This window comes from Archocentrus centrarchus, chromosome 6, assembly GCF_007364275.1.
Source record: "Archocentrus centrarchus isolate MPI-CPG fArcCen1 chromosome 6, fArcCen1, whole genome shotgun sequence".
In the NCBI taxonomy this organism is placed as follows: domain Eukaryota; kingdom Metazoa; phylum Chordata; class Actinopteri; order Cichliformes; family Cichlidae; genus Archocentrus; species Archocentrus centrarchus.
The window spans coordinates 13,438,514-13,458,647 of NC_044351.1; the positions used below are offsets into that span (position 1 = coordinate 13,438,514).

The 20,134-nt window shown below is 41.3% G+C and overlaps 1 protein-coding gene across 1 annotated transcript in view; it reads right to left on the reverse strand.

Annotated features, from left to right (window-relative positions):
- The window catches only part of kcnq1.2 (potassium voltage-gated channel, KQT-like subfamily, member 1.2), a 179,848-nt gene that overhangs the window by 25,216 nt on the left and 134,498 nt on the right, over positions 1-20,134 (reverse strand). The window lies entirely within an intron of this gene.

Sequence of the window (20,134 nt, forward strand, 5' to 3'; positions counted from 1 at the left end):
AGTTACTGGAGTTAGGTTAATTGGTCTCTCTAAATTGCCCACAGGTGTGAATGGTTGTCTGTGTCAGCCCTGCAACAGGCTGGTGACCTGTATGGGGTGTACCTGGCATCTTACTGCCTTGTCAGCTGGGATGGGCTCCAGACCCCACACAACCATGAAAAGGATAGGGGGAATTGATTGATCAAAAGACATTTTATTTTTTCATGAACTATAAAAGATAAGTTTGGTCAATTAGAACATACAATTTAGTTCAATTGGATATGGAGTAGTGCTTACTTAATAGGCTAAGTTAAATGAACTGTTTCATTACTTAAAAAATTTAAGGCAACGAGTTACCTTGGTTTTTTAAGTAGATTCAACTTATCTGGGTTTACAGTGTGGAGAAACTGGTGAATGCCCAAGTAAGGAAGTGGCTTAGGCTGCCAAGATGTGTCATCAGCTCTTTCCTTGCCTATCTGAAGCGTGTTGGAAGAGTACAAATGTGCCAAAGCATGGCTGGAGATGACACTCACCGAGTCCCAGGATCCCTTGGCACACGGCAGTGCTCTGACCCTGGCAACTGGGAAGAAGTGGAAGCCGGAAGCAGCAGTAGCAGATGCAAAGGCTGACCTCAGACACTGGGACATGGGGCATGTCCAACATGGCAGAGTAGGCTTTGGGTTAGGAGCCACAACACCCACATGGGAAAAGGCTACTTGAACTGAACAGTGTCACATGGTGGTGGAATAGGTATAGGGAAAATAGGTATAAGCCGCTTCCTATTCCACTTGGATTAGGAAGCTGCCAGATATGCTAGAGCAGTCACCTAAGTCTGGCAAGGCCAGTGGATGAGGTGAGAAGGCACAGGGAAAAGGAAAATCACCTGGAGCGAGCTGTGGAATATGGAATCCAACCAGCTAAGTTTTATCATTAGAGCCACATATGATGTTGTGCCCTCTCCTGAAAACCTACACCTCTGGCTTGTACAGGACCCAGCATGTCCCCTGTATGCAGCCCTAGGAACATTCAAATACATCCTGGTGGGTTCTAAGATCTCTCTGACTCACCGTCCGTATAATAGCAATTGGTGAATTCTAAGCAGAGTATGTAAATTAGATGATCAATACTGATATTTATGTTATTATGGTACAACTTGTGATATCTGCTCAATCCAGCGAAAAAGTTTCACGAAAATAGTATTTTCTCCATTTTTGAGACTAAGGATTTCTACATGTTTTCTTTTGCACGCATGGAAAGGAAAGGCAAAGTTATCCAAAAAAGATGACATCTGATACTCAAACCAAGCTGATTGGAAACCAGACCTGAGTGGGAAAAAAAAAATTATGTCACGGCACTGGCAAATCTTTTCTAACAGTAAGCGAAAACAATGCTGAGAGTGTGATTTTTGTAGTGTATAGATGTCTCGCTACATCAGCTCACCTCCAGCTTGGGAAACCATCAGTGAGACGTTCTGGCTGGCCTGTGGTGAGGCAGAGGGTTATGGCTTTGGCTACCGAAATGCATGCAGACAGACACACAGGTGGTGTTTCACTTTCACTCTGGGGAGAAAGTGACTGGCTGACTGAATATGACTAGGCTCCCTGTGTCCTCGCACATCTGGAGTGGGCTGAATGGAGGGAGGGGAAGACAGGCTTGTGGGGAGTGGTGAATGGCAAAAACGCAAAGACGCAGTGTTCGTGTTGTGTGTGTCGAGAGAAGCATGATACGTGTGTTGTGGTTGTGATCTCTTCATTTCTGTGGATGTGAGGGCAATTGTGTATGTATGAAGAGTGGAGACAGAGAGGCATCTGTGGGCAATGTTTTACAATCACGTATTTAACAATTTTTTTTATAAAATATTGTAATTTACAGTTTTAAAAACTGTACATGAAGTAAGTGTTTTTTTTTGTTTGTTTTTAAATATATGCACACATCATACAAGTCCAACCTGCTGAACAGAAAAAAAGCAAAACTTATTTTTTGAAATAACTCTAGTGTGATAATGACTGCTGCATCTGAAGAATCTCGAGTGAGACTGTTGTGATCTAAGTGCATTGCTGGGACCTGTTACAGCTGTTACTAGCTACAAGTCAGGCTGAACTAAAGACAAAGAGCCTAAAACCATGGGTGGCCCTGCCAAGGGAAGGAGTCACTGGCCTGGAAAGGTAACTTGACATATTACATCAATATTAGAATAATGGTAGCCCTAAATAACTTCGGTATATATGTACATATTTCTCATTAGTGCATTGAATCTAAAGTACTGAAGGCCCGAATTTGATTCAGTAAACAAAATTTGGGGACAGCTTACAGATGTTCATTTTCACTTGTTGCATTCTACAGAACAGACAAAAGGAGTAGAGAACCAAATAGTAAATAATAATGACTGACAAAAAATAAAAAAATAAACAGAGGAAGAACCAGAAAAAAAAAGATGGCTTGGAGTTTTTTTGGAGAAAGAAAGAAACAGAGAGACAGATGTTCCAGAGCTGCTGCTTTGCCCGGCGAGTGGCAGTGAGGCATGCAGCTGCAGCGTTCGATGACGAATCATTTCCCAGATTGAGATCCTTTTAAAGACGGGCAGGAAATTTCCACTTACTTCATGTGTCGTGAGCTGATTACCTGTCTGCGCAAAGGAAACTCACTGCCGCCGTACCACCAAGACCGATTCTCTGGCATACCTCAAGTGCGCATGTATGAATTTAGAAATACTGGCACAGATGTGCACACTTTGCACGCCACAGAGCAGCACAAACATACCAAAATCATCCTAAAAACACGAAAAGAAAGGATAAAAAAAAAAAAAGTGAGGCTAACAATCTGAGGACTCCTTTTTAGCGTGAGCTTATAAACAAATAAAAGTAATTAATGTAACAGCAGAGCAGCATCCCCTTGAACTTTATTTTTCCTGTGTAACCTGGGGAGTAATGTTTCACTGAGAAGCAGTCATCTGTGTGTGTTGGAGAGTGCTTCACAGAGGGCTGCCGGTGCATTTGGGAAGGGAGGGGTCCCCTTCACGCAGCTGTACAAATCTTTCTGAGAATTATGTCTGTGTGTATCTGTGTGTGCGTGTCCATTTAGGCACCGGCACCTGTACAAAATCTCATTGTTTCATCTCAGAGGCCCCCTAAACAACTCGACACAGGTCCGGCTCAGAAACAGGCTAGCACTGCTGCATCACCCAAAAGCAACAGCAGGGCCGAGGGGCCTCTGGCGCTCTCGTGGCACGTGCCTGCGGCTCCCCCAGCTCACGACCCAAGATGGAGTTACAGGGTTTAGAGGAGGAACGGCTGCTTGCTGCCCCCTGAGCACCCCTTGGCCCTCCGGTCTCCATACTCCCTAGCTACCCCTGGCCCCATCAAAGGCTCCACCGGGTGGAGGGAACACGGTCAGACCTTGGGTTTATTGTTTTTCTCTTTTGCTAATAGCTGGAAGCATTAGTCTGTGTGTGACTGAGTGCATGTGTGAGGGGCCACTGTTAAAGTTGTGTAAGAAAGGCAAGAAGAGAAAGAGAAGAGATGGGGAAAGTCAAGGAACACCACTGAAACTGCAGAAGAAACATGTGTGTAAACAAACAGAAAACAAAGACACTAATCTACAATGAATAACAGTCATTACCATTATGATATGACTAGAACAGGAAAAATAATAGTGACATAAAGCATTTATACTCAGCCTGCATCTAATAACTCATTCAATTATATATTTTTTTCTTTCTGGTTCTTGGAACCAGACAAGCATTACATTTTGATATTATATTTGTAATTTTGAAGAAAGATACACGGAAGTTGCATAACCCCTCTATTTTCAGAATAAATAGGTCTCAGCTTCATGCAGGAACAAGCACAACCTTCAGATCTTCCAAAAACATTTGCATAACATATTTATTATTAAGCTAAACATTTACGGATCCCACATCCCACAAGTTTGAAGAATGCTGATTTTTCTCAGCCTAATAGGAATCTCACCCTGGCATAGCTGATTGTTTGAAATGCATCTCTTGTATTTAAAAACAAAGCATCGTATGAGGGATGAGCTCAGGGGATAAGATTGTAAAAGGATGATGATGACGATTCATTGAAACTGGAATGGGAAGAATGTCTGAACAACTACGTGGAGAGGATACATGTGAATGTTCTATTTCAGTGTCAGCCCTGTCCTGGGAATAGAAACAACTCTAGTCATAATAACGCTCAAAAAGATGGCTGATAAGATGCCAATTAGATGAGCTCAGTCCATGGAATATGTGTGGGTGTTTGCATGACGGAGATGTAAGAAGGGAGGGAGGGGACAAATAGGCAAAGGAGAGACAGAAAAGCTGCAGAGAATGACAGAAGCCGGAATGAAATGAATGAGAAAACAAGTGGATCATATTGAACTTGACAGGACAGGATGTGTAATGTGTAACTCACATCAGAGCTCTGGTAGTGTTTGGTGTGGTTTCCACACTATGAAGAGTGTAGGTGGAGCCTAATTTGCCACTTGTATTTTAAAAATAGACAAGTGTGGACTCCTGAAGCCTCTACTATGAAGATGGTTCACTTCTTATCAGAGTACATCACCTTGGTATTTCTTAAATTTCTCATGTTGCTTCTTCCTGATGTTGCTATCACTCAGTATTGCTACATCTAGCCACATAGGATCTTTGCTTGATAATTCTCAACTTGTGGGGGTAAATCCCATTTTGACCTCAGGACTTCCAGATCATACTCGGCACAGATGTTCGTGTATTCTATGCCAGCCAAATGGTTATGGTGTACCATGTATGCCCTGCCTGCTAGCATCTTGCACCCTGCTGTTATGTGCTGGATTGTCTCAGGGGCTTCTCTGCACAGTCTGCACCTGGGGTCTTGCCTTGTGTGGTAGACCCCAGCCTCTATCAATCTTAGGCTTAGGGCTTGTTCCTGTGATGCCATGATTAGTGCCTCTGTTTCACTGGGGTTACATGTGTAGTAGCATTCCAACAGTTCTCTATTCTCATCCCTTGTCCACTTATGCCATAGCCTTGTTCCAGTAGCCCACTTTTCCAGTAGAAGCAATCGGGAATGACAGCAACTCAGACATGAAGTGGTAGACCATGTAAAATCACAGAGCAGGTTCAGCAGATGCTGAGGCGCATAGTGCACAGAGGTCACCAACTTTCTGCAGAGTCAATCGCTACAGACCTCCAAACATTGTGGCCTTCAGATTAGACAACATAGAGAGCTTCATGGAATGGGCTTCAATTCCTGAGCAGCTGCATCCAAGCCTTACATCACCAAGCACATTGCAAAGTATTGGATGCAGTGGTGTAAAGCACACCGCCACTGGACTCTAGAGCAGTGGAGACGCATTCTATGGATTGACAAGTCACGCTTCTCCATCTGGCAATCCAATGGATGAGTCTGGGTTTGGTGGTTGTCAGGAGAACAGTACTTGTATGACTGCATTGTACCAAGGGGGGGGGGGGGGGGGGGGGGGGGGGGGGGGTTATGGTGTGGGGCATTTTTCCAGGGGTTGGGCTCAGCCCCTTAGTTCCAGTGAAAGGAATTCCTAATGCTTCAACATTCCAAGACATTTTGGAAAATTTTATATTCCCAACTTTGTGGCAACAGTTTGGGGATGGCCCCTTCCTGTTCCAACATGACTGCACACCAGTGCACAAAGCAAAGTCCATAAAGACATGGATGAGCCAGTTTGGTGTGGAAGAACTTGACTGGCCTGCACAGAGATCTGACCTCAACCTGATAGAACACCTTTGGGAGGAATTAGAGCAGAGACTGTGAGCCAGGCCTTCTCATCCAACATCAGTGTCTGACCTCACAGATGCGCTTCTGGAAGATGGTCAAAAATTCCCATAAACACTCCTAAACCTTGTGGGAAGCCTTCCCAGAAGAGTTAAAGCTGCAAAGGGTGGTCCGACATCATATTAAACCCTATGGATTAAGAATGAGATGTCACTCGAGTTCATATATGTGTGAAAGCAGGCAAGCAAATACTTTTGGTAATATGGTGTATCTCTCGCTCATGTTCCAAGGTAGGTAGGTCCAACAATTTTTGTTGCTCTATGAGCATTAATATGTTATAGCCTTTACCCACACACAATCACACAGTGCTTTTAAAACTAAACTCCACAGTGCTTTTCCTCTCACACTACTAGTTTATCTGCAGCAGATGTGTTACTTTCTTTCTGTATTGTGTGTAACCTCTTCATTTTTTTCTAATATTATAGTTTACTCTTCCTTTGTGACATCAGTCACTAAGCTGCCAGTATAAGAAGCAATGTGATTGTTCAGATGTTGCCAGTGCCACCCCTTTCATATGAACACACTTGTACCTACACCTTGTACCACACTTAACTTAGTTAGTTGATAACCAGCTTCATGTGACCCACTTATCCTGATTGCCAGTCAGTGTTAGGGTAAGTAAACCCAGACAACAAAAAAGGTATGTTGAACTCACTGTGTAGTAATGGGCCCTGTTCTTACACAAAAACATCAATGATAACTTCAAAGACAACAATTACTTTAGCTAAAAACTTGCAGACTGTTGAAATGAAATATGGGAATGCTTTGAGATGCCAGAGGGATGTGGACGTGTGATGTTTCTTAATGTTTCTTTTTTTTTTTTTAATCTTATTAGTTAAAATGCATTTTAAAATCTAATTTCTATCACATAAATGAGCTTACACAAACTAATAGTTTAAGTACTCTGGCATTGCCCATTTGGGTATGTGCACAGGTCTCCTTTCTGCACCCTTAATAATGTCCTCATATTATTAGACATTCCTCTGTTTTATGCAGCACTGGGATATAAATCCAGGGCCTGAAATGTCCGCAAAACTCTGGGGACCACCTCCTTCCCCAAAACTGGCCCAGTGAGCTGGAGATGAGTCGCTTTAATATCTGAGAGTGTTTTGTCTCACTGCCACTGTGGGTGCCCTACTCCACTAAAAGCTAATGTTAAGACCAGCCTACAGGTGGAAGAGGGAGAAAAGGAATTAAAAAAAAATTTTTGCATCATTTATTAGTGTTGTGTAACAATAAAATAATAGTATAATCTTGTATACTGTTGATGTGAATTTGAACCTTATTTCTATAAACTCTAAGTGCCATTGGTGCATGGCATTAAGGACATTTAATTAAAGGAAAACTCTGCTCATAAATTAGATCAGTGTTTATGGATGACGTGAAACTAACAAAATGGAAAGACTGACATGGTCTAAGAGTGACCACCCACCTGACATCACGCTGGATTGTCACACTCTGGCCCACGGCAAGCCTATTTTCTGTTGAATCTGTGTCAACAGGACACAAACTTGGCACCAGTCAGTTGCCATGCCCTTGTACCTCATGCCAAGGAGGTGTCCAAACACTCAAGACCACAAAGGAGCCAAGAGGGAGCTTAATCAGCCCTATTTACACCTGCCAGCCATAGGAGTGATGCACCACATAACAAGTGCTAAAAAGAAGAGTGTGTTTCTAAAGAAGAGCGTCAAAGTCTTTAACGTGTTTCTTTCATTGTTACATCTCTTTAAAGGTTGATCTTCATGTGCAAAAATGATGCACAGAGTTTGACATTATTAGAAAATAAATAGAATAATTGTTCTTTTTAGTCTTATGAGGCAACTTTTAGCCAGTAGTTAAACTTCTGTAATCAGACATTGGGGGAGGTCTCACTTATTTATTTATTTATTTGTTTATTTACAGACCTCTAACCATGTAACTGAATTTTCTTTTCCTAAACTAAACACGTTTTGTTTTTGTTGTTTTGTTTGTTTGTTTTTAACCAGATCAATTGCTTGGCAAGAACATCTAAAGTAATAAATAATACAGTGGTAATAATTATGGTCAATGGAGCCAAACCTACTCTGGAGTAGTGGAGATGTGTTCTACTACTCCAGAGTCTGGTGGCGGCGTGCTTTACACCACTGCATCCAACGCGTTGCATTGCGCTTGATGATGTAAGCCTTGAATGTAGCTGCCTGGCCATGAAAACCCATTCCATGAAGCTCTCGACGCACTGTTCTTGAGCTAATCTGAACGCCACATGATGTTTGGAGGTCTGTAGCGATTGACTCTGCAGCAAGTTGGCGACCTCTGTGCACTATGCGCCTCATCGTCCGTTGACCCCGCTCTGTGATTTTATGTGGCCTACCACTTCATGGCTGAGTTGCCGCCATTCCCAGTCATTTCTACTTTGTTATGCCACTAACAGCTGACTGTGGAATATTTAGTAGTGAGGAAATTTCATGCCTGGACTTGTTGCACAGGTAGCATCCTATCACGGTACCAGGCTGGGATTCATTGAGCTCCTGAGAGTGACTCATTCTTTCACAAATGTTTGTAGAAGCAGTCTGCATGCCTAGGTGCTTGATTTATACACCTGTGGCCATGGAAGTGATTGGACAACCTCAATTCAATTATTTGAATGGGTGAATGAATACTTTTGGCAGTATAGTGTATGATGAAGACATTACTATCTACCACAACACAGTTTTGAGGAATGACACTTGTAGAAGTACTGTCTCCCCCCTACTACCTCAGATTTTAGCCCGTGGTGAATGAGGGTGCTGCTCATTTATAGCAGGGGGGCCTTTTTCTACTGGCGCATTTTCATGCTTTCAGTTCTCATTAAAACCACAAAAAGAGAACTGCAAAGGCCCCTCAGAGCCAAGGCCTTGGAAATTTCGCTACGCTAAACAACCATAATATACGCCTCGGCCCCACAAATATACTCAAGGGGGGCTCTTTGGTTGCCGTGTAATAAGTCCTGGCGTGCTAACCTTGTAATTGGCTATAATTAAAAGGAGGCAGAAGGAGACGAGGATCTTCCTCTTAGCTTCAGCTGCCAGGCAGCAGGAAGTAGTAAAGACACGCTGTCTCTTCCTTTACTAGGTGCCACTCTGTCTTTCTCTTTGAGTCTCTTTTTTCCTTTTTTATACCTGTCACTCAAAATCTTTGTGAGGAGGATCTTTTGGGTCCCCCGTCTGGAGCGGCCACGGAGTGGAGGGAGTTGAGCTTGAGTATGTAAAGTCTATCCCTCTTTATCCTGAAAACTCTGCCGCCATCATCACGACACTGCATGTGTGTGTTTCTGCGTGCACACGCCTCTTTATCATCATTGTCTCTGTTCAGCCTGTAATTATTTAGTCTGCATATGCACCCCGTGTGTTTGTTGTCGTCTGTTTCCTGGTCGCACTCTCGTCCATGTTGTGTTTGTGCAACTTTCATGACACCGTACTGCATCTATGCAGCCTGACTTCACTCAGTGGGCTCATTACTTTCGAGACACGGGGAATTCAGCAGATCCGTTTTCCATGCGACTTCAAAACTGCTTCTAGGACCTCCACGTGGATATTACACTTCATAACACACATAACAGTGTGACATGTGCATGTTTTCTTCAGCAAATACTATTTAATTATTACTACTTCACAAAGGTCATCTCACCTTGTAGTTCTCAATATTTTAACTGTTAGACTTTGCTTTGTTCTTTGGTTTCAAACAATTCATCAATTTGCTTATAGCTCTGTTCATAACTGTTCCTGAATCACTCGGTTCAGATGACAGTGTTGTATAGGAAATTCTGTATGAATTAATTTCAGCCATTTGTGAGGACATAATGACTGGACAACTTCTACTTCTACTGCTCATTACTCTATAACAAAACATTAATTTATAACATAAGACTGTAGCTGAACATCAAATATCTTTATTTACCTACTGAGAATGTTAAATGAAAGAAGCCATATCTAATTTATAAAGCCCTCAGTGAAGTCTGTATGTTCCAGGCATCGTGTTTGCATTGTGGCCTCAGCTAGCATCTGGCTCAGCACACTGCTGACAGAAAGGAGAATGCTGACGGGGCAGCACTGAGCTTTTGTTACCTGAGCGTCACTCGCTGTAACCCAAGACAGGCAGCTGCTTGACTCACCATGAAGCTGAAAGGTAATACCAACAAGGCAGTGATGATGAGAAGCAGAGAAAGAGGAAGGGATGAGGGGGGAAAAAAGGGATGTGGAGGAGAACAGGTTAATCTGAGGGATGCTAAATGTTGTAGGCTTGATCAAAAAAATATTAACAGGAAAGGGTATTTAGAGATAGTTTGCAAGAAGTGTAGTAAACTTTGCCTGATGACAAATGTAGTCAGTAACATGGGGTACCACTCAGAGCTGGAAACAAACGGGACTCTAGCACTTACTCATATTCCAAAAAAAAACTCCAAAATGAGTCATTTCTCAACAATCAAGGTTCTGAGGCCCTTAAATAACCGTTTGTTTCACTGACAATAAAATGCCACCTTCATTTCAACAGCTTCTTGACATTTTCAGGCACATTCACACATACATTTCTGAACTCAGCTGAACTTTGTTGCAATCCTCACTTCCTTCATTCTGCAGGTTTTCTCTGTTGTCAAAAGAGGAATAAATGACAAGGGTTCAAGAAGGGCAAAGTGGTGGCCATATTTCCTGAGGCTCCGCCTGTGGTCTTCACAGCCAAAAACATACATGGACAGACAGTGGGAGGATTCTGCTATGACCTTTCACCCCAGCTGGGCTTCCTCAGGGTCAGCAGAGGCCATGTTGCCATCTTTACAGATGCCAGCACCTGGATCACTGGACCTAACTGCAAGGGAAAGTGTGTGTGTGTGTGTGTGTGTGTGTGTGTGTAAGCTTGGGGGAAGGGGATCTCTGGGGAACTGAATCAGCCACTTAGTTCAACCACCCGCCCCCTTACTTATAGAGATCGCTGTAGCAAGACCCAGAGGTCAACTCTCACCCTTCCTCGCATTTCTCTCTCTTTTTGCTATTCCTCGTTACCTCCCCCACCACTCTCATCAGAGGTGAACAAGGAGCTATTTCACAGAGATATGAGAACCAGTGGTGGCTGCTATGTGCGTGTCAATGTACACTACCACTCCAAAGTTTGGGATCACTTAGAAATGTTTTGATTAAAAAGATAATAATAGTAACTATATAAACTAGGGGTGGGACTTCAACGCGTTAATTTCGATTAATTAATTATGGGTAAAATAACGAATTCAAAATTTTAACGCATTTTAATCGCACTTTGCACCGTGGAACGTTTCTCAGTACACGAGTTCCAGGCATACAGATTATATCGACGCACGATGTCGCATCATTCGAAGGACCCGGCCCACGGTCCTTTGCAGCCCACGAAGACCGCAAAGGCCGGAAGTGAGCGGCTGTGAAATTGGACGGTCTAGCCTTCATATCAGCGTCGCCTGCCCTCACCTCTGCGTAGCTCAACATCAAGGAATACAGCTGAGCGAATGATTAATTTCCAACTATATTAAGTGAGACATTAATGTTATTTTCCCACCAGTCTACTGTGTAGTAGACTGGTGGGAAAATAAACAAAATTTTGAAGTTTAAGCTTTTGTATATTGATTCATTCGTCAACCAAACTTAAATTAATATTTATCATGTTAAATATTTAAATGTGATTAAAATGCGATTAATTTTGATTAATTGATTACTAAGCTCCTAATTAATTAGATTAATTTTTTTAATCGAGTCTCACCCCTAATATAAACATGTTAAGGCTAACTTATCATAACTTGTACTCATTTTAGCACAGCTGAAACACTTCCATTGATTAAACAAGCTTTAAACTTTGCTTGCTGAGTATCATGTTGAGCATCAGCCTTTAAGAGTTAGATTACAGTCACAAAATGATTACAAAAAAAAAATATGTAGAAAACTGCAATAGCGTCTGACCAAAAATGCTCTGAGCAGAATAGAAAGAGAAGGGGATGACCCCAGTAAACAACTGTGCAAACACAAGTGCATCACAGCATCTACTGTGAGAAACCCACGCCCCAGGTCCTCACATGGCAACTTCATTACAGAGCACCAGAGTAAAGCATGTAATTCAACGCCAAAAGTTAAGTTAGAGTGTCATTTCTTACCTCGCTAGGCATCTGGATTCACAGTCACAGTCGTGACCATGAGAGAATCCATCTTGCCAGGCTTCAAGCCTGTAGCCAAACCACAGCTGCTTTGGATCAATCAACAGCCCACGAGTTGCTAACAGGGTGCTTTTGGTGAGACAATACATAGGTGATTCTTCCAGTCACCTGGCAAGTTTTATTGGTTGAACTTAGCTCATGGTAAATTGGAAAAGACAGATGGTTTATAATGTGTGGTTTATAACTGGTCATATATTGTATCGCCTGCACATTTTCAATAGTTTCAAAGGTGTCTTCCCAACTGGTTCTGTATAGCAAACTATTGATTGTATCAAGTTATGAAATTATTCCAGCTCTACTGCCTCTACATTCTGTGATTGCTGCAAATTTGAAAAACCATTTCAAGTAAAACAAAATAACATTATTTACTAACTGATGTATTGACTCTATTTTCTATTTGCTTTGCAACTCATGATGAATTAAGGTTTTGCTGAACATTGTGAAATTTTCTGGTTGACCCCAGACTTTTGAGCAGCACAAAACACAATCTACATAAGAAAACCACGGCTCCTTTCAAAGGCTATCACTGATATTCCTGATCTAGTTCAGGTTTTGGCATGAAGTAACAGCTTAGTCTTTCTGTGCAGTTTCCATGCCTTTGTTGGCGGTTTCAAAAAAGACCAAAAGCAGTCAGCTGTAATTGCATGTCTGAAAGAAAGCTGCAATTAAGTATTTTACATCTTACGAAGGTGTGGAGGGGAGTGAGTCTGCAGCACATCATCAAAAAACACTCAGGATCCCCACTTAAGATGAAAAACCATGTCTGAGAATATGGCAGAACATCTCTTCAGCACTTATTACAAACTATGGAAAACAGAAGTAAATAAAGGTGCACTGATTTCAGTTGCATTCCTCCTTTGGGATATGTATTTTATGTAATCCAAAGTGTGGGTGCTTTTCAACTTAGAAGCAATGTAATGCTTTATCAAAATTATGCCTCTGATGAGCAATTATGGTAAAATATGCTGAGCAGCATGATACCCACTGAACAACTGCTACTAACTCAAGGGTGATACAGTGCCGTGTAAACATATTTGCACCCTTCCTGATTTCTTGTTAAATTCCAAATTAGCGATTGACTGCATTTTTTGGAAAGCTGAGTTCAGTTTCACAAGCCACACCCAGGCCTGACAACTGCCAGCCCTGTTGAATCAAGAAATCACATAAATATAGAACCTGTCTGACAAAGTGAAGTCAGCTAAAGCATCTCAAAAAGCAACACATCATGCTACAGTCATTGACACCTATCAGTCTGGAAATGGTTACAAAACCATTTCTAAGGCTTTGGGGACTTTTTTCCAAAAACATTTTGATGATCTCCCAGACTTTTGGGAAAATATTCTGTGGACTGACGAGACAAAAGTTGAACTTGGAAGGTTGAATCCCGTAACATCTGGCATAAAAACTATCAGCATTCATAAAAAGATCATCATACCAACAGTTAAACATGGTGGTGGTAGTGTGTTGGTCGGGGGCTGCTTTGCTGCTTCAGGACCTGGAAGACTTACAGTAATTAATGGAGCCATGAATTCTGAAGGAGAATGTCCGGCCATCAGTTTGTGCCCTAAGCTCAAACTCCCTGTAACATGTGGGTTATGCAGCAGGACAATAATCCGAAACACACCAGCAAGTCCGCCTCTGAATGGCTCAAAAAACAAAATGAAGGCTTTGGAGTGGTCTAGTAAAATCTGATCTTAAACAGGCCGTTCATGCTCAAAAACCCTCCAGTGTGGCTGAATTAAAACAATTCTGCAAGAACAGTGGACTAAATTTTTCCACAGCAAACATGAAAGATTCATTGCCAGTTCTCACAAATGCTTGATTGCAGTTCTTGCTGCCAAGGGCGGCACAGCCAGTCAGTAGGTTTAGGGGCCATTTACATTTTCACACAGGGCCAGGTACGATTAGATAGCTTTATTCCCTTAATGAATGAAAACACCATTTTGTATTAACTCGAGTTATCTTTGTCTAATATTAAAATTTGTTTGATGAACTGAAACAAGTGAGTGTGACAAATATGCCCCCCCCCCCCCAAAAAAAAAACCCAAAACAAAAAAACAAAAAATTAAGGAATCAGGAAGGGGCAAGTAAATTTTCACCATACTTTACATCCTTAACCCCCACCTTTGAATGCATGTATATACAGTAATGTGAAAAAAAAGGTAAAATGAAGAGGCATCAGTGTGTGTGCATGTGTGCATGTGTGCATGCGGCAGTGAGTGTAATTATTTCACTTGTGTATATGTTTTTCCTTGTGCTTTTGTGTGTTGGAAATGTCCAAAAAGAAGAGTGTGCTTTTGTATGCAATTCCCAAAGTGTACCAGTGGGAGCTATCTCTTACCGTCCCACCCTACACGCAAGCACTGTATGCTAAAGGCAAAAAAAATGGAGTCAGATTTATACACTGCATGACGCTCATGCTCTCATTGTCCACGGTGCCCCAGTTGATAAACAGAAAGTCAGCATTGGCCCAGCATGCCCCCAGTGGGTGTATTGACATGGCCCAACATATACCTTACACACACACAACACAGAGACACAATACAGGCCAACTGGAGCCACACGCTATACAGACACACCTAAGGGCAAAGGGGGGAGAAAGGATACTGTTACTGTCATACTGTTATGAGTGAGGGAGACACAGAGAAGCTGATTTGTGAGTGGAGTACGTGGTGCTGCTTTGCCTGACATCTGGCTGTAAGAGAATCTGTGGCTACTTAGATGCCCAGAGGCTCGGGCCTGTTGACATTTAACCGTACGCCTCATCCTGTGTGAAAGCACAGGGGAAACGTGGCATTTCACCACCTGCAACTTAACCACGGTCAGAATCAAAATCATAGCAGTACACATTAAAAACTATGAGAATTTGATTCATGAAAATCATCTTCAGCTCATAAAAACAAATGGAAACTGATTCACCTGCCAATTTATTTTTCTCAACCACTGGGTCAGTCTTACTTTAGGAAAAGACACAGCAGTGCATTATACTTAGGAGAATTACATGTACCTCAACAGCATGTTTATTTTTAACCTTTTACCACCCACTGGATTGTCTATAGGATCATACCATAATGGAGAACATTAAACTAAAAGGACAAACCATAGATAGTATAGAAGATGGTAGCTACTATGATGTCACCTGTTGCCATTTTGGTTACAAAAAAACAGATGTGATGAGGGGGGGGCGGGCTGTTAGCCAACAAGGATGTGGATAATCCTCCATTTTGAAATATAGTATGACCAAGATTTTCAAAACAGACTTACTTTTTTTATTCAATATGACCCAAAATGAGTTGAGTGAAATGAGCTCAGTGGAAGGAAAGAGGTTACAGAGGTCAAGACGGAAGCTGTTTCCCACAGACTTCTATGGGACTGGAAGACTTTTTTTTAAAGCCAAAGCTTCAGCTAAGCAAATGCATTAGCCTGGAAGCTACATCTATTTTTTTTTTTTTTACTGTTTAATGATATAAACAAAAGTCATGTTCATATAAATATGCTCTATAATATACACCCATAAACGTGATACTTGTCTTTTCTGTGATTGTTTTCACACTCAAAGGGAACATTTCCCCCTAACCACTCTGAAAGTTCTTAAATTTATCACAAGATCTAACAGTCTGCTGAAATCACTATTATGCAAACGATATCAATATATGTATCGAAACAGACACAGATTCAGTCTCTCACTGGACTCCACAGGTCTGACACCAAACCCCATGGCAGCAGAAAAAACTGATTAATTACAGTAAATTAAAGTAAACTGACTTACTAAACTACAGGTTTTGCAGCGCACGCAACCAGAGGGAAGGAGAGTCACATTCACAATACTCCATTACAAAACATGCAGACAGAACTGGAGATTTCATTGTGTGGCTTTGTGGCATCCAGTTTCCACTCCCTTCCATTGCCTCAGAGCAGCAGGCGTGTGCAACTGGATCTGTCAGCCGGGTCCATCAGATAGCTGCCATGCCTGTGTCTAGCTCTGTCTACCTGTCAAAGTTGTGTGGCTGTCATCCAGCCAGTCATGCAACCATTGCCTGGCCACCGCCCCTTCCTTATCTGGATAATGAGCTGCATTTAGGTCCATTATGAGCTGACCCCAAGGACTTTCTCTGCTGCTAAGTGGGGGCTTTGTGCCAGTGATGGACAGGCCAGTGAGAATGTGATATGGGGCTGGGTTGTGCAGCAATGCTGCAGAGGACAGAAATGAAGGCAGAGTGCATTTGAAGCCTGGATGCCTTGGGACATTAATAATGTAAGATGCAGTGGGGAAAGTCCGCAACATTATTTCACAAGTTATAGGGCATTACAGTCGTAAACAAACAAGAAAGAGTTCTGAGAAGACTGCCAGCCTCTTCCAACCTCTACACTGCCCTTCACATTCCTTGCTGCCTGACTCGAGACCACAACGGTCTGCTGGAACTAAAAGTACAACCACCATTTCCAGCGGTAGAAGGTAAACACAAGAAGTACCTGATGATTAGACTAAACAAGATGAAGACCTGGAAAAAGACAAAGTGAGGATAAAATGTTTTTGCCCATGGACTTTTTACATGTTATGAGTAAAACTTTCATAAATACCAAGTATTTGTTCAAAGCAGTGGCCTCCAACTCATTACTGATCCAACAAAACAAGTAATAATAAGAAAGCAGGAGTGTTTAACAGAGCCTTGAGCCCTTGAGCAGTTTTTTCTCTTAGGATGCAATGCCAGTATTCTCCCAAATTCCAAAGCTTTGGATGAAACGCCATAGTTCAGCAAATCTAATAGTGCAGCTAAAGACGTAAAGTTTATTGTGTTGTGAAAGAACACTAAACTGCAATTAAATTGTAAAGTTTATTCCTTGAATACCCAACTGTCAAATTCTTTTGTAGCCTGCCAATTAGATTCTAAGATGAGTATTAAAGTTAGACCTTTTTATTCCTCATATCCAGCGTCCCTTTTTCACTTGCTCGTGCACACAACCAGAAACTGTTCATTGCGAGGAAACGTGTAATTACCTCCGCCAAGGAGGTTATGTTTTTGGTAGCGTTTGTGTGTCAATCTGTGTGTAAACATGATAGCGTGAAAAGTTTTGACTGAATTCTGATAAAAAAAAAAACTTTGTAGGGGTGTAGAGTGGGGTCATGATATAGAGTACAACGTATAAAGATTTAAAATATCACGTTCACATTTGACCTCAGAGCTCTCCTTCAAGGTCAATAGATTGATCTGAAGGTCAAAGTGATGATAAGCTATTTTAAAACTAGGTTTCTTACTGCCATTGTTTGTATTGGCAACATACAGGCATATAGAGAATGATATATGTAGATTCTAAATATAAGTCTTTGTCAGTGAGAACAACTCGAGGGGACTCGAGCTGGCTGTACTCTGGTTATATTTCTATAGAACAGGAAGGTTGTTGAGTGCAAATGTAATATCTATAGACAGCAACAGACAGGTGATTTTTGACAATTTATCACAGTCAATTGCTGTATTGTCAGAAACAGACTGAGTGTAATTGCCAACTTGACCCCAATACTCAGCATATCACAAAATGATAAAAAATCACAATAATATCGTATTGTGAGTGAAGTATTGTGATAACATCTTATCGTGGGATGGCAAACCACACACATAATTTTACTGGCCAAAAACTCTTGTTGCTTCTCTCTCGCTTCCTTTCATTGCAGTCAATCAACAGAACGCTAATTAAATGATTGTGACTGCCTAACAAGTTCCTCTTTGTTTTTGCACCCATAAATTCAAGTGAAGACAAAGCACGCACACACAAACACACACACACACACCAGCAAGAGTGGGAAAACCTACAAGGCTTTTGCTCGAAGTGACGCATACTCATTATCATCACAGGGGATAATTAGTAAAAGAGGGTAAAAATAATGTTGGCGTCAGTCAAAACAAAGAGTCAGGGAGGACAAAACTGGTGAGAGCAAGAAGGAGAGCAAAAGAGGCGGGAGTTCGCAGAAATCCCACATTAGTCCACGGGAATTCTGAGTCAGGGAAAGTCATCGCTCTGTGTGCATGTTTAAAGACTAACCAAGCAAGCATGCACGCACGCACGCGCACACGCACGCACGAACGTGCACACACACACACACACACACACACACACACACACACACACACACACACACACACACACACACACACACACACACACACACACACACACACACAACACACTTCTAGATGCCAAGTGGCAGCCAAGAAACCTAAAGGATTTAGAAAGTTTCTGTAAAGAGGAGTGGACCAAATCCCTCCTGAGATGTGTGCAAACCTGGAGACAAACCACAAGAAATGTCAGGTCATGTTTTGCTTGGGGATCATATACTTATTTCACTCAGTGACTTGCAAATCAATTTATAACTTTTATGTAATGTGTTTTTTCTGGATTTTCGGTTAACATTCTCTCATTGAAATGAAACTACCATAAAATTAGAGAATGTTTCTGTATGTACAATAAAATGTACATTAGAAACATTGTTTGTGCTTCAAGTCAAATCTCTGAAGGATTAAAAATTTGTTATACTTTATTTAAGGCTTTTTTTAATTTTATGTCTTTAACATCAAAGCTTAAGCTTAGTCACACTTTGTGATACATTAAAGAACTGCCATGAAATTTAGGGTGAATGGTGTGGTAACACGGGATAGCATTTTCCCACGCTTTAACAATTGTCAAAGTACATGTTAAGATTTTCCCATAGTACAACTCATCCTTTCCAGCCGAATGTCACAAATCTGGTGTGCCAGGAAAAGCCTAATGTCGGTTGCTGACTATTGGCTGTCGCAGTGTCTTGCACCATTGCCAGTATGTTTGTCAGCATATCATTTTACTTTTTATTTATTTGTTCCGTCGCAGAGGGCGCAAATGTGTCTGGAAGGTTTCACGCAAAAAAAAAAATCGCCACAAATAAAACTGCATCAGTGCGAAAACAAATTTCCAAAGCATTAAAAAAAAAAAGTTCTGATTCCCTTTAAAATTCATAGAGCTATAATTGAGATTGGACTTAAAGAATCGGATTTTGTTCACTCACCTGTGGCTGAATAAACACATTCAAATTAAAATAATCTCTTGGTTTTTACTAATGTGGAAAAAGGGATGGAAAGAGGATAACAGGCAGTAAAGGTCCCCAATTGAGACACTGCATTTAAATATCTAGAAAACCTCAGTTTACTCACTAATTTAGTTTGGTTTCTTCTTCTCTTATAACCAGAAACCACAGACTCGCGATGGCAGAGTGATGGGTAATTTCCTGTTCTCTGCAAAGAATGCACAGTATATTCATGGTAGTGATCAGCTGGTCAGTAGTTTGTTGTGTGTTCACGTGCAACTTCTTTGTACAGGCTGAACACCAGCATAAAGCCTTTGATCAGTGAGTTTTTCTTTGTTTAGTTGTTTGATTGTGTTAGTGGGGTTGTCAAAGAGAGTGTGGACACCACCAACAAAGCCGGTTTCTCTGTATCATTGTACAAATTTTATCTTATAATATAAAGCACCTTGAGGCAACTGTTGCTGTGATTTGGCGCTATATATATATATATATATATATATATATATAACTGAAATTGAACTGTCACACACACCCCAGTCATATGCGTTATACTGTAACCAGCCATGCTACCACAGTACAACATTTTCTATGGCAGAATAATCCCCTTCAGGCTGGGATGATAGGGCAGGAAAGTTCTACATATACAATGTAATTGCCTCAGGTAACATATTAAGCACAACAGGGCTTTAAAACTGCCTTTGTGCCTTTAAAAACACATCAAATTTGTCACTTTAATAACAGAAATAGACTTCTGTAATGCTATTAATGTTTATGGATATATGTTTTTTTTTTTTTGTATGAATGACTGAGTAAGGTTTTGTGTGCGTGTGTGTGTGTTGTAATAACTATTATTCATTGACTGATGCTAGGCACTGCAATCAGGCTTTTATCAGACCATAAATCACTCAGCAAAACTGAAATCTAAATGATATAAAAAGAAACAAATTGTCATGTCCTGGGCCGTTGGCCCAGCGTTTTGTGTTAATAGTTTATTTCCTGAGTTTGTCCTCCCTGTATGTTTGTCATGTTCCCAGTGTTGTGACTTGTCTGCATGTTCCTTGGTTTATCACTTCCTGTTTTATTTTGCCAATGTGATTTCCTTGTGCTTTGTGTTTAGCTTTGCTTCCC